At 43.7% G+C, this 13759-nt stretch overlaps 1 protein-coding gene across 11 annotated transcripts in view; it reads left to right on the forward strand.

Annotated features, from left to right (window-relative positions):
• The first annotated feature begins 1462 nt into the window (after positions 1-1462).
• Positions 1463-13759, forward strand: part of KTN1 (kinectin 1) — a 105416-nt gene continuing 93119 nt past the window's right edge. For 4 of the 11 annotated variants that reach the window (XM_067554827.1, XM_067554832.1, XM_067554829.1 and 1 more), the window contains exon 1: positions 1465-1708. The gene's annotated coding sequence lies outside the window, so the exon portion shown is untranslated. Of the gene's footprint in view, positions 1709-13759 lie in introns of all 11 variants that reach the window. The other 7 variants (XM_067554831.1, XM_067554835.1, XM_067554836.1 and 4 more) reach the window with 5 other exon arrangements.

Consider the following 13759-nt stretch of genomic DNA (forward strand, 5'->3'; position numbering starts at 1 on the left):
GAAGGCAGATTGTTCCAAGCTCACAATCAGCAGGTTGGTCCACATAGTTATTGTAATTCTTGATTGTTAGGGTGTGGTTTTTTAAAATCCAATATAGTTACACAGGTACAACTCCCAGTGTGGATGCAGTTATGCCAGTGTAAAGTTACCATATACCAGCATAGTTTATTTATATCTAGGAAGCCATAAACAGTGTGGCCTAATGGACAGAGCATTGGACAGGCAGGCAGGAGGCCCCCTGGGTTCAATTACTGGCTCTGCCACTGGCCTGTTAGGTGACCTTGAGCAAGTCACTTTGCCTCTCTGAACCTGAGTTTCCTCATCTGTAACAAGGGGATAATGATAGTCGCCTCCTTTGTAAGCACTCTGAGATCTATGATAAAAAGCGCTACATATGAGCTGGATATAACTATTATACTAGTGGAGCGGCATCCTCACTAAGAAGGGAGGTAACTATACTGGTATAGCTAAAGTGTTACAACTTCTAGGTGTAGAACAGTCAAGACAAAGTGTACTGAGAGGCACTCTCTCTCTCTCCTGAGATGGGTAGTGGGTATTGGCAGAGAATAGCATCCCCAATCTGCTGAAGCTCAGTGAAACAGCTCAAATGTGCTTTTCAAGACCTGTGATTAACAGAATACTCCAACCTTCTCATTCTGCAGCTCCCTTCATCAGGGCAAGATCCTTCTAGGGGTCACCCAGCCTGACAACGTCTTGACCCCCGCAGCTCAGGGTCTCACCACATTTGTTCTGTGGACGCAGATATGGCTCTGCAGAACACTGGAGCCCCCATATGCCACAGCATGGGAATCCTGTTGGGGGGTCTCAGGGTAAGGGATCCCTCTGGGGGGCGTCTGGGGTAATCCCCATGGGCAGGTTCTCTGGTGGGAGATCCAAGAAGGTGTCTCAGGGAATCCCAATGGGGGGGTTCTCAGGCTGCAGGATCCCAAGGGGTGTGTGAGGGGAATCTCCGCAGGAAGGATCTCAGGCTGGGGGATCCCAAGGGGTGTGTGAGGGGAATCTCCACAGGCGGGAGGGGGTCTCCGGCTGGGGGATCCTTGTGGGGATGAGCTGGGGGGAATTCCAGTGGGGGGGGGGGTCTCCGGCTGGGGGATCCAGTGGGTGGGGTCCTGGGAGGGGATCCCAGGAAGTGTCTGGGGGAATCCCCGCAGGCGGGGGTCTCTGGCTGGGGGAATCCCTGTGGGTGGGTGGGGTCTCAGGCTGGGGGATCCAGTAGGGGGGATCCTGGGAGGGGACCCCAGCGGGTGTCTGGGGGAATCCCCGCAGGCGAGGTCTGTGGCTGGGAGATGGCCGGGGCAATCTCCACGGGCGGGCAGGGTCTCAGCCTCGGGGATCCGTCTGGGGGCGGGTCTGGGGTGGGGGTGTCAGCCTGCGGGATCGCCGCGGGCGGGCGGGGCTCCGGCAGGGGATCCCGGGTCCGGGTCCGGAGGGGCGGCTCGTGAGACAGGCGGCGCCCCCGGCTCGGCCTGGGCCCTGCGCCTTTAACGGGCCGGGCGGCGGGAGGGGGCCGGGCCGGCGGACGCCGTGAACGTGCCGGTGCCGCCTCCTGCTCCCCGCCCCGCGCTCCCCTTCCTGCCAGGCAGCCGCCGCCTCGCAGGGACCGGCCCGGCTGCTCCGCCTCCTCCTCCGCCGCCGCCGTTGCGGGATTCGCGGCTCCACCCGGGCCCGCCGCCGCCTCCGCTGCAGGGTGAGTGGCCGCCGGAGCCGGCCGGGTTCGCCCGGGGGGAGCCGCACGCGCAGCGCCCGCCCCGGCTAGGCCCCGGCGGGGGGAGGGGGACGAACCCTGCTCGGCTCGGGCTGGGCTCCGGGGGGATCCCGCGCGGGGGGCGCGCTGGTGTGTGTGGGGGAGGGGCCCCCCTCCCTCGGGTTGAGCTCTGAGGGGAGGGGCCTGTCCTGGGGTTGCCTGGGGGGGATCCCTGAGGGGGTGGGGGCTCCCTTGGGGGAGGGGGGGCACCCTGGGGGTGGGATGGGGTGCGTGAGGAACCTCCTAGGAGGCCCAGCCCGTGGGGAAGGAAGCCGAAGTCTGGCTCCAGACCTGCCCTTGTCTGTTTCACTGAGGGGCGGGGCATATGCGGTGGGATTTATTGGGGGGCGGTGGCTTAGGATGCTGTGTGAGTGATCGTGTGAGTGATCCAGTGACTTATTTACTATCCCCCCTCTCCCCTCCCAACGGCCATTAAGGGGGTATGGGGAGCCCCGGGCTGGGCATGTGGCTATTTCAGGGCCTTGGTTATGCTCTCTGGTGCTGTTCTGAGTGGTGATTAGCCTTGTAAATAGTTTTCAGCCAGCCGAGAATAGAGACCGCTGGGCCTGTGGGATGCACTGTGGCCTGGGAATTGAGAGAGCTCAGCACCTCACGTGTTCAGGCCCTGAGAGACTGCTGTGCTGCTCTGGTTTTTCTGGGGGGAGCTTAAGTTTAATGTAGCTTGCTCCTTAACACTTGCAGTGTTGAAAATGAAGGGGGCGTGTGGAGAAAAATGGAGAGATTTCCTTGCCTCTGAAACAGTCGTCTTTGGATATTACAAAACCGTGCTTGCTAGGGGCGACTTTTAGCCTTTGGAAAATACTAGAATGAACCTAATATTGTGTTTCAAGAAAACGCTTTCCTTGGGTCTCTGAACCTCCCTAAAAGATGTTGCCTGCTGTCCTTTTAAATATTTAGTTCAAGCACCGACATCTTGCTTATGAATTCCTTGGCTGTGGATTATGTGCGGCTTTCCCCTCAAATCAAGAGGCACTATATATAAAAAATTAATGAGAGAAAGGAAACCTTCCTTGGATTAATGTAAGCAATGAATGTGATCGACTATTTTGGGGGAGATGTGTGTTCCTTAGACTGCAGGTGTAAGCTGCATAGTCACTAGGTACAGGAGTGACTTTAAATTAGTGTGACCAGATAGTAAGTGTGAAAAATTGGGATGGGGTGAGGGGTAATAGACACCTATTTAAGAAGAAGCCCTGAATATTGGGACTGGCCCAATGAAATTGGGACATCGGGTCACCCTACTTGAAATGAAAGAATGTTTGGTACTTTCTGCCTTTGTATTTCTTTATGGGAAGGAAGGAAGGGAAACTGAGTCTTAAGAATGTCCAGCTTAAACTAATAACAGCTTTCATAGGGCTCTAGCAGTAATTTGGCTAAATTGCAATTTATCTGAAACTGAATTAAGCATGTCTATGAATTATTATAGGTAGGTGTCTCTGTAGTTGATTGGGGTGCACCATAGAAAGTTTTGGAGGACATGCTAGCAAGCTGCTCCTTAAAATTAAACTTCAAAATGCAAACATTCTGCACTTACGTTTTGCTGTATGCATAATATAAGGATATCTAAAAAGCTTTTTATTTTTCAACAATATAGAGTACATTTAAGTCATTTTTCTAAGAAGATGCTTTGTACTAGTTGACTAATTCCTACTTCAAAGCTTCAGAATCACAGATTTATAAATAAACCTTGATGTCTTTGGAAGTTCTGGAAGCGTATTTAAAGATCTGAGGGGAAAAAAAGAAAGCTACTATGCTGTATATTTTGGAAATAACTCTTTCCATAATGGGTCCATCTCTTGATTTGCAGTGACAGCTGTACAACGAGCATGCTATATACAGAATTAATCATTATTTAGCCACTAGACTAATGTTGGTAAAACTCTGCTTTATGAACTGATTCTCTTGGAGATCTTTATAAACTGCCTATTGTGACCTCATAACATCAGAAGGCAGTTTAACATTGTAAATTCCCTCAGAAAATGAGAAGTTTGTCTTAAAAAACACCTCCTCTTTTAACAATTGGGCAGCAAAGCAGTCGGGATCCAAATCTATAGAAGCAAAAATATCAAAGTAAATTGGATTTTTTTATAATAAATTAAGACACAAACACACCTTAAAAGGACAGTCAAATCAAATTTGCCCCAAACTCTGTTTAAAAGAATTTCCAAAACTTTAAAAAAAATCCCGTGGATTAACTAATATATTTTAAAAATGAACAATTCCCTGGCAGCCAAAGTGTTGCAGGATTGTGCTAGTGCTGAAAATCTTTTTGTGAAATAGACGGTTTTCATTGACTAAGTTGAAAAGTGCAAAATGTAGAGCACTCTGTAATGTAATTCATTATAATGAACTCTGGAGACTTACGAACTACTTTAATAATCTGACTGGTACGTCCAGTTTCATTTTTATTCTTTTGGCACAGGGAAGTACTTTTAAAATTGAAAAGAAAGATAGGGATTGAAGAAGGGGTATCTTGGGTATTTTTTTAAAAAAAGCTAGGGATTCTGTATGACAATATACACTTGCCTATAACTAAAACATTTTTACTAACCCAATTATTTAAAAGCAAGGACATGACAAGTTAAAGACCTCTTACACCTCAAATTGTGCACCAAATGAATGCATTTCTCTTAAAGAAATGCATATTATGCATATTTCATTACAATATAACAACCTTAACTGTCCCATAAATTGTTGGTTTTATATTGTAACTTTTATCTTGATTGTGATATCGGAATACTTTGTACATACGATCAAATGGAAAATATCAATTAATATCAACTGACAATAGAATATCTTAGAAAAATACTTCCTGCTTTTTCTTTAGAATAATTTGTGTAGTTTAATAGGAAAAGTGTATAGCATTATTATTATGGTATGAAAGTGCAATTGCGTTTTAGGCTGGATAGTGTATAATTACATTTCTTTTTCAAAAGCTATGCTGTCTATATTTTGAGATCAGCAATGATTTTGGGGAGGTCAGACTACAGACTGATTTGCGCTGTCCTTTTCTTCTATAATGGACTGTGTCAGACTGAAGTCCTTAACTGTTTATCTTGTCTGAAGTGCTCGAGCTCTACAAGTGATGCCATAGGCTTCTGTCTGGGTTTTTAAGGGTTTTATAATACCGCCTATCACAGCACGTTTCCCATAAACTACATTGTTGTCATTTAGCATCCTTAACCGCCTAATTGCTTTTAACCTTCTTAGTTATGTATAAGAATACACATGCTTTCAGTTTAGTAAATGTTGGAAACAAATAAAGAAAAATGTTGCTTAAAAATCGTAAGTGGTTGCCATGAAGGTCAAAAAGATATTTGGTTGGTACATTACACCTTTCTTCAGGTGTGTTTGGGTTCCACTCTTCTCAAAGTAGATCCCTAACAATTTGTAAGTTTGGATTGGAAGTGATTATCTGCCTTGTGGAGCTTCTGTCTAATTTTGGTTGCAGTTTCCATCCATGAGTAGGCGGTATAACTGGCTTTACTACATTTTTGCTCTTACATCTTATGCTGATGTTGCTTTTTGTATGCTATGATTAAAATATAACTTTTGCGTATAACTCATAGTGAGGAAAGGTTGTGTTTGGATAAGAATGCAAATGACCTGAGGATTTGTTAACTAGACATTATTTTTATTATTGCTTTTTTAAATTTAACCGTCTACTGTAGTCAGTCTTTTAAATATGCTTTAAACTCTTCTTAAATCCTTTCTGATCTAAGGATGAGGAGGGAAGAAATGTTAAATAAAAAAAATGCTCAATTGTTTGTGTGGCTGGGGGTGGAAGGGAAGGATACAATTAAGAAATGTTCAGTTAACAAAGCTGTGCAGGCCAAGTTTTGTTAAAATTGTTGAAAGGGGAAGGGCAAGATTTTTCTCAAGCCTGCATACAGCAGTGAGATTGTTCAGTTAACCATATAACAGCTTTTTTTAAACATCATTCCTTACTCCACGTATTTGAGATTAGATGATCATAGGTCAAAGTATGCGAATCACTACTTGAACCTGGTTACCATAAAATAATTGGTGCTTAACAAAACTGTTTTAGAAACTGCAATTCTTTACTGACTTCAGTGGCTGTGTGGAAAATGTACTTTACTTTATACTCTAAAGTACTCTATACTTTAATTGTAAGACTGTTACTGTGCTGGAGAGAGCTGAAGAATGAAAGCATTTATGTGGGAAAAGAAGTAAAATAGTTATATATAAAATATAGAAACTTGTAAAACATTCTGAAGGACGATAGAAGAGAAATATAAGGAAGTTGCATTGAATTCTGGCAACTTTCCCCTCCGATCAGGCTGCTTGTAGTTTGTTTTGGGGCAGACTATACAATAGTAAATATTTAGCAAATCAAGTAAAATCATACTCTTGCATGTGCTGTGTCCAAAGCATTATAATAAATATTAAGGGAAATCTAGCTCTTAACTCTTGCTCAGTTAGTGAGTGGCAAAAAGTAGCAGAACCGAACAGTTTACAGACTGACACTGTGGTATGATTTTTGAGAGTCTCTGCAAAGTCGCATGCCCACCAGATGAATGGGGCACTAAGAATAAATTATGAGACTGTTTTAAACCAGTAAGACTGTGAATTTCTGATCTAAATATATCCTCTAGCCAAATCCAACTTTGCTGCTATTTATTTGTTTAACTCTAGCACTTAGCAGCCCCTTTTGTAGAGTGGAACTCCATTGTGCTAGGTGCTGTACAAACATGGAACAAATATGGTTCCTGCCCCAAAGAACTTACATACTAAGTAAGTGTTGATTGTGCTAAATTGTGAAGGTGGAGTGTGATGGTGGTGGGGAAGAGAATGATGAGAACATCATGTTTGACAGCATTTTCATCTTCTACTTGCTTGTTTGATTACCGTAAAAATTAGGATTCAGAGGAGAGCTTTTCCATCCCATATCACTCTGATTCAGGCAGAGCAGAGACTTGAATCTGGGTCTCCCACATCCCAGGCCAATGCCCTGACCACCGTGCTGTAGAGTAAATCCCCCCCATCGGAAATGTTCAATGACTGCCTTATTTCCGACTGGTCTAGGTTGAATGAGTGACATGTGCTGTGCTGAAATATACTTCAGCTTCTCCAGCAAAATTAAGAATCAGCTTTTGGTTGGGGCAGGGGAACAGCAGTTCAGATCCTGGCCCCACTTGAAACAAATACAGGAATTGTTCATGCCTCCGTATTCTGTGTAATTCCTCTATTGTGAATTTGCTTCCCAGGGGAGCTAGAAGTAACTTGTGTTGGATTCTTTGCACACAAACAGACCAGCAGAATAACTGCTTCACTGATACTGGCTCTGCTCAGGAGTGCTGTGATTTAATTAGATTATATTTGAATAAATAAATTAATCTTTATAAATGAGCTTAAAGGGACACTGTCAGGTCAACTGAGGCCCTAAATATAGGTGCTAGGCTTTGTAAAAGCTTGTTTTGACAAGTACAGTGCTAATAAAATCTTAAACAGAGACCCTCTGTTACTAAAGGAATTACACTCCCTTGTAGTGTTCTGCACTCAAACGTTGCAGCATCCTGTTAGTGTGTGAAATAACAACAGAAAGTGAAACTACAAAGAGGAGTGGGCTTGTCTATTTTTGCCCAAGGTCACTGGAATGGGGGGGAGAAACAGTAGGTGTGTGGAGGAGAGGTTATAATTATGTGAATAGATCTGTCTATTAAAATTAATTAAAAACCTCCTAGTCCTTTTTAGTCCTCGTCCTGAACCGTCGCTGTAGGATTTTGATATTAGTAATTTCCCTTAAGGTGTCACACGAAAGGTGGTTGGTTTGGAGTTGCTCGTGGGTGGGTGGGTGGGTGCAAAGTCTGGAAGGTTTCTTTTCTGCTCTTTTTTTATAACTGAGAAATATCAAGTCTCCTTGGTCTTTGCTAGTGGTCTTTTTGGAGGACCCAGGGAAATGGACTGGGAGCTATCTTGGCCTGTAACTGTGGTGGGGATATGTAGTGGTTAACTTTTGATTTGAAGTTTAAACAGTTTTAATATAAATCACTTTCTTGCTATCTGTGATACCATAAACCTAATCATTCTGTAGCTCTCTATCTCTACTGTGTTTATCCTAGATGGCTAAGACCTGAATTCCTGATATTGGGGGGAGGGAGGAGAGAAGCAGGTGAAGTCTTTTTCCCAAAGACGACTTCTAAAGACTATGGAATAAAAATGACCCACACCCTGTGTTTTCTTTGTGCATCATTTTGTGGGTCACTTCTTTGCAAGTCACTGTGCTGGTTACCTTTTGTAGGTTGTAATATATCCGTAAACCTGTAATGCTTGCAAGCCACACATCTTATTGTGGTGTTAATTCCTATTACAGGTGGTAATGCCTCCAGCAGCATGTAGAGTGAACGCCCTTGCTTTCACTGACATGCTGGCAGGATTTTCCCATAAACTTTGGTTAGGGTTGGTAAATAACAGTAAATCAAGCGGTGACAGTTCTAGTCAGTCTTGATTACTGTTCCTAATGGACTTCTTCCCAGAGGTAACTGGTAGTCTTAAACTTGGCCTACACTGTTCTTCTTTCTTTAAACTTCCCACCAGAGGTTCTACCGGAGTGGCTTCACCTTAGGAGCATTAGTGGACACCAGCCTCCAGAGTTCCAGATACCCCTGTGTCCAATCTACTCTGAACAGGATTACTTTGATTTTTGTATCTGTTGATGTTTACTTTCAGCACCCACCCCTCAAATCCGAATCAGCAGCCCCTCCCTTTTTTTGGGTAGAAAATCCATTTTAAAAATATCCCTTTGAAATTTCTCCTGTGATTTCTCTCCCTGGAATACTATCTTTCAAGTATACAGGTAGTGCTGATGTTACAGGACCTAGTCAGTCACTTAAAGCATCACTATCAGGAAACTGGGCTTTGTGTTAATTTCCTCAATCTTTACTATGTGACACCACTTGAACTTCAGCCGCTCCATACACTTTCTCTTTTCCATAGGTGCTGGAACGAGGGATGTTGGGGGTGCAACTGCACCTACTGGCTTGAAGTAGTAGTAACCCAAATACATGGTTTCCACCATCAGCACCCCCATTATAAAATTGTTCCGACACCACTGCTTTTTCTGTTCTGGACTGTGCATATTAACTATGTGGAAAGGTTGATAAGGCTAATCTGTGGATGTTCAGGCCGTTCAGTGTATGTCAACCCAGAGAAAACAAAGCTTGACTTAGAAGCCTCTGAACCACCCATATAACATCTAAAGACAATTGGAAATTGATGTCCTTTCAACTACAGGTATATGCATACAAGATTCATGCTGCTTTCCCCCTGCAATATATGTGAACTGACTCTGATGAGGACTGGATTGTTTCTTGGTGGCTTTCTGGAAGCAGCTTGGGTACCTGAGTTACAAGCTGCATTCATAACCTCTGTCGTAGGTTAGATCAATAGAAATGCAATTATGCATATATTTTGGATTCCTTGACCTCTTATTTCCAAAACTCCTACAACTTTTCTAGCATTTCTTGTACAATTGGATGTTGGTATAAACAATGGCATTAGAGCGGAAGTACTCCCGGTCTGTCTGTCCGTCCATGCATTGTCTCTTATCTTAGATTGTAAGCTCTTTGAAAGCTTACACTTAGGCTACATCTCCTTTACATGCCATGGTGAAAAGCAAGCTCCATCCAAACTGTTATGTCTGCCATGTGTCAGTGGAAGACTTCTCCAGGGAGCCACAGGGAATCCCGCTTACCAGAGCCTTTTCCCGCTGCTGGAGTCTTTTTCCTGCGACAGGGAAAGGCGGTGGCAGCAAGGAGGCAATGGGACACTACACTGCTAAAAATAGCGCTGTAAACATGGGAGGCATGGCTCTGGTGAGCAGAGAGCTGTGTAGGGTACGTACTCGCTTACATACCCACCCCCTTCTGGCATATCTTTACTTGCCCAAGCCAACCGCTCTGGGTACACTGCTGTTTAGACCAGGGGTTCTCAAACTTTTTTTGCTGGGACCCCATTTGAAAATATTTCAGGCTGTGACAATACCCCCAAATCGTGGACCCCCCCCCATGCAATGTCACCCTTACCGGCATGTGTGGGGGCTAACAGCTCGCAACCCCTGCCGTAATAACCTTGCAACCCCCTGAAGGGTCACAGCGCCCAGTTTGAGAATCCCTGGTTTAGACCCATGCTGGGAGTGGCGGGGATGGGGACTACAGAGGTATGTACTCTGCATGCTGCTGAAACACTGTAGTGCAGTGTAGACACACCCTTAAAAGGTGTGGACAAATTGACAAAAGTCTGGAGGAGATAAAAAATGACAAAAGGTTTAGAAAATTTGACCCATCAGAATGTGTGCATTTGTTTTTGTTTTTTAAAGGAGAGGGCATGCTTAGCCTTGAGAAAAGATGGCTGGGAGGGGGGTGGATCTAATCTCTTCAATCTGTTAAGAACTATTATAAGGTAGGCTGCTGATCAATTGTTCTCCGTGTCCGCTGAAGGTAGAACAAGGAGTAATAGGCTTAATCTTCAGCAAGGTTAGATATTAGGAAAAGCTTTCTAACTATAAGCGTCGTTAAGCACTGGAACAGGTTACCTAGGAAGGTTGTGGAATCTGCATCGTTGGAGGTTTTTAAGAAAAACACCTGTCAGGATAGTTTAGGTTTAGTTCTTCCAGTCTCAGTGCAGGGGTTGGACTAGATGACTGGTCAAGGACCCTTCTAGCCCTACGGTTCTTTGGCAGGGACTATCTTTTTGCTCTGTATTTGTACAATGCGTACCACAATTGGGCTCTGGTCCATGACCGGGACTCCTAGGAGCTGCAATAATAATAATTTGGAGGATAAGAGTGATGACAGAACAACTTTTTATTTTTATTTTTTTAAAGACCAGCTGGGAGATTCTAGGCACAATACCAGGATACTTGTCTTGTCGAGAGAGAGAGACACTGGTGTAGCTCAGTCCTGTGCATTGCACAATAAGGTTACTGCATTTATGCAAGAATATAGGAAGGAAGTTATTGAGAATTTAGACAGTGATAGCAGTGCCAAAAGATATAGTTACTATCAGTCAGTTAAGGAATGCTCTGCCCCCCCCCCCCTTGGTTTTTTTCAGAGCAGTGTGCTTTTGCCTGCTCTCATTCTTCCAGATGTTTGCAGTATATCAGCAGGACTCCACTGCTCACAGGAAGATTTGAGTGCCGTCCGAATTGGTTTGTAACTGTTTAGAAGCCAAGGAAGATGACTAAGCAATCATACGAGGCACAGTTATTCTGGGATAGCTCTAGGATTTGGCTAGGTTGTGACTGAGTGATAAGGGAACTGAAAATGTCATTAGTTGGTAATTTGACTGTTGGATTAATCTTTGATCACTGGCTGAGGCATTTTTCTCCTAACCCTTTTGCTTCAGAGTTTAAAGTCAGATGAAAAGTTTGAAGAGGAGAAGAGAGTAATCTGCAGACCTCATCCCGTGAGCAAAAACTTGAAGCATCTGGAAGTGAACTGTCCCCAAAGTCCTTGTGCTGTATCTTCAGAGTGCCAGAAGAATTCCAAGTGTGGTTATGTTATAGTGGCTCTGTGCAGGACTCTCTGCTGTGGGTCCTATTTTTACGGTTGAATTTTCATGGCTTCCAGCTCCAATGTGCTTCGTTTACAACTAAATGAGTGTTTTGGGTTTGCAGGGCTGGCAGTTAGAAACCAAAATGGGATCTGAAACTGAAGATGGGTTCCTGAAAGTGACTGTCTTTAAATAACCACACTTCCGCCCATAATCACCCTTTAGGGATCTCTACTGCTTCAAATAGAGGCCAGTCCTGGTCCTGAAAAGCAGATGATTTTCTCCCTTGTCTGTTCTTCTCCAACCCATTTCAAGCATTATTTTTTGTTGCTAGAACACTCAACTACCTCGTGAACAAGTCGTATTATCTTCGTGTCAGACAGTGGTTCTGGTTCGGCTCGTATCAAGACACTTGTCTTTGTCTTGCTGTTTATGTAGAACCTATGCTATTGTACATACTTTAGAGCACCATTAGGGCTGCTTTAAATTTTGCTGAGTTGCTAGTGGCCCCTAAAAGTCATTCTTCCATCTGGGGATCCTCTGAGTCCAGCCGTGCTCTGGCCACATGCTGTGGGCCAGGATGGGCTGCTCTATGCCACGGTGAGAAGTGGAGGTAATTCTGAGCAGGCTGAATGTCTCTGTTTCCTTTGCCCATGAAGTTTCCACTGGTTTGAAAGATTGTACTGCTATTGCCAGTATACTCAATTTGAAGCATAGGGGATTTCTCTTAAACTAAGTGGGAGCACCGTATCCTACGGTATCCAAGCGTTTGTACAAATACTTGTCGGGAATGTGTGGCATCAATTCTGAGAAGAGATAGGAAGGGCTGTGCTATTTTCTCCCCTTCTCCCCCGTCTCCTTGTTAGTATTGTATATATTTGACATTCAGATACGAAATGGATGCTCCAACAGGTCAGGCTGCAGGGAAACTTCATTTCTCAAAATCCAGAGTGTAAATGGCTTGTTCTTTTTGTGGGACCTGATTGTTGGGGGAAGGGGCTCCTCAGTGACACGTCCCAAGTTCAGGCAGTGCAGAAGAAAAGAAGAAGCAAGTCTGAAGTAGCATCCTCAGAGTCCTGGAAACTCTAGTTCATAGCAAAACTTCTCAAATGGGTCTTGATTATGGTTTTACGTAGTGCTGCAGCAGACTTTCCTGGAGAAATGGAATGGTAAGTACCTACATCTCTCTACTACCTTTCAATAAGGTCGTTTTCATATCTAAAGCCTGTGATGCACGATCAAGTTCGAGTTGCATGCTACATTTAGAAAACCTTCACAGCTTAGTGTGTGAGTATGTATAGAACAGATTTTTTTTTGTAAGCAGCTGCCAGTGTCTCCTGAATGGGATAGAGTCTACAAAATGTGGAATAATTTTATCCCTCCTACCTTCATACTACACTATTCTAATTATGGTTTGAGCAGCTGTCTTTACATTTTTTCACCTTAAAATATACATGGTTCAGTGAGATATAGAATGTAATTTTTAAGGGGGCCTTGAGATACAGTTAGTTTATGTTTTAGTTTGCTGTTTCAATTAAGCCAAATGGATGTGCTGGTTAGTCAGTTGTCATGTCATACTAAATTCTAAAAGATGATGTATATTATGTGTAGCATACTTCTGTTTTTCATGGCCCTTTCCTTTTGCCTCCCTCCCCAAAATAAATCTAGGAACCGTTTCAACTTCAAATATTGCATGTGCAAGTCTGTGGCCAAAGACTTTTTTTCCCCACTAAATCTGAGCTAATCAGGAACTGTTCTTAGTGTTGTCGTGTGTCGTGTCCCTCCCTCCCCCCCCCCCCCAAAACAAACAAACAAACAAGCGGGCAATTTGGTTTAGGTTCATCTAGTTGATGTGATGTGCAGGACTACATTTTTGGACTTCAGTGGCATGTTAAACATTGAAATAGGAGCAAGTTGAAGGTGGGAAATTTTGGAAATATTGGTTGGGTGAGTGTGGAATGGATGGACCTGACCCCCGTTTATGGCCCTGTGGAGCTGCTAAGATGATGGGACAATAAGGGCATGAGAGCTTTGGGAGACTCAGAAGGAATGACCCAAGCTACTTACACTTCTGTCACTGAGCATTTTCTAAACGTTTTCCAAAATCCTGAGTATTCCCAGATACCAATCTTAATTAATCTGAAATTAAGTTTACGCATACAAATCTATAAGGATTAAAAAAATAAACAAACAAAAACCCCACAGTCCTGACTTACAACACTGGGAAAAGCAAGCATTTAGGCTATTTGGAAATTCAGACTTTATCTTAATTTAACCTTCTGAGAACATGGAAATGCACATTTGAGGTCACCCAAACAGTCTTTCAGTTAGCTCCAGCTGTGATGCATAAGGAACAGATTCTGAGAAATACTTATCAGGGACCAAGAATATTTTATTTAATTGAATATGGTCCTTCCGTCAGTCGTTTAGTCTGTAGAAATATGTCACCATTTCTGCTCT

This window comes from Emydura macquarii, unplaced genomic scaffold (assembly GCF_026122565.2).
Source record: "Emydura macquarii macquarii isolate MOO-44397 ecotype Brisbane River unplaced genomic scaffold, CSIRO-AGI_Emac_v2 contig_1551, whole genome shotgun sequence".
Classification (NCBI taxonomy): Eukaryota; Metazoa; Chordata; order Testudines; family Chelidae; genus Emydura; species Emydura macquarii.